This window comes from Gavialis gangeticus, unplaced genomic scaffold, assembly GCF_001723915.1.
Source record: "Gavialis gangeticus isolate Ggan-Ray unplaced genomic scaffold, GavGan_comp1, whole genome shotgun sequence".
NCBI classification, from domain to species: Eukaryota; Metazoa; Chordata; order Crocodylia; family Gavialidae; genus Gavialis; species Gavialis gangeticus.
Window position 1 is genome coordinate 36,747,146 of NW_017729022.1, and position 1,555 is coordinate 36,748,700.

Sequence of the window (1,555 nt, forward strand, 5' to 3'; positions counted from 1 at the left end):
TCCTGGGGGTGGGAGTCCCTGGATCTGTGTGCCAGATGGCAAGAGGCTGCTGCTGCTGGGACTGGTAGCAGCCATCTTCCCTGGCACTGGGCACAGGCGGCAGCCTGAGCTGCCTTTCATCTGGCACAAATCCTGGGGCTCACACCCCTGGGAGAAGTCCGGCGCAGCCCTTCTGGGGGTGCGAGCCACTGCATCTGCACCCTGATGAGAGGAGGCTCCAGCTGCTTGTCCCACCTGGGACCGGCACTGGGCGCAGGCTGCACCCAGCACTGGAGAAGATCGCTGCTGCTGCTGCAGTCTGAGCCTCCTCTCATCTGGCACAGACCTGGGGGCTCGCACCCCCAGGAGGTCCACAGGGCTATGCTGGACTTCTCCCAGGGGTGCGACCCCCCTGATCTGCATGTTGGATGACAGGAGGCTACCCCTGATTTAGTGGCAACAGCAGTCTTCCCCGGCACTGGGTGTGGACTGTGCCCAGCACAGATCCAGGGGCTCGCACCCCCCAGAAGGAGTCTGGCACAATACAGCAGCCCTCCTGGGGGTGCAAGTCCTGGGATCTGTGCTCTGGGGAGAGGAAGCTCAGCCTGCTTGTCACACGGGAAAAGCATCCTCTGCCTGCCTCACTGCTCAGCTGCAGTCCCCCTGCAGCACCTTACCAGCATCAGCAGCCACACTCTTGCCCCCCTGTATGGTGGGGTGCAGCGTGGCTCAGCCCCAGTCACTGGATATCTGCCACACTGCACTGCTGCTCCGTGGCTCTGTGTAGGGCTGTGTGCTTTCAGGCAGCTCTGGGCTGTCACCTGGGGCTCTGTGCCACTCATGGGGACAGCTGACCACACAGGCCGGGGTCCTGTGTGCACAGAAGCAGCGCGCAGGCCTCACGCATGCAGGACCTGGGCCAGCGTGGCCGGTGGTCCCTGCAGACGGCACGCAGCCCCAAGTGGCAGCCCAGAGCTGGGGGGAAGGGGGCTGCAGGGAGGCGAGTGAGGGGCCCCCAGTCCAAAGATGGAACAAGTAGGCTGAGCTTCCTCTCACCAGGGTACAGATCTAGGGGCTTGCATCCCCTGGGTGGCTGCTGGACTTTGCCAGACTCCTCCCGGGGGTGTGAGCCCCTGGATCTGCGCCAGATGGCAGGAGGCTCAGACTGCTGCCTGGGATTGGGTACAGACTGCACCCAGTACTGGGGGAAGATTGCTGCTGCCAGCTGGCAACCTCCTGTCATCTGGCATGCGGATCCAGGGGCTCGCACCCCCAGGAGAACTGCGGGGCTGTGCTGAACTTCTCCCAGGGGTGTGGGCCCCCTGATCTGTACGCTGGATGACAGGAGGCTGCTGCTGACTGGTGGCAGCAGCAATGTTCCCCGGCACTGGGCATGGGCAGTGCCCAGTACTAGTCCCAGGCAGCAGCCTGAGCCGCCTGTCATCTGGTGCAGATCTGGGGCTTATGCTTCCTGAAGGAGTCTGGCACAGCTCGGCAGCCCTCCTGGGGGTGTGAGCACCTGGATCTGTACCCCAGTGAGAGGAAACTCAACCTGCTTGTCCCACCTGGGCTCAGC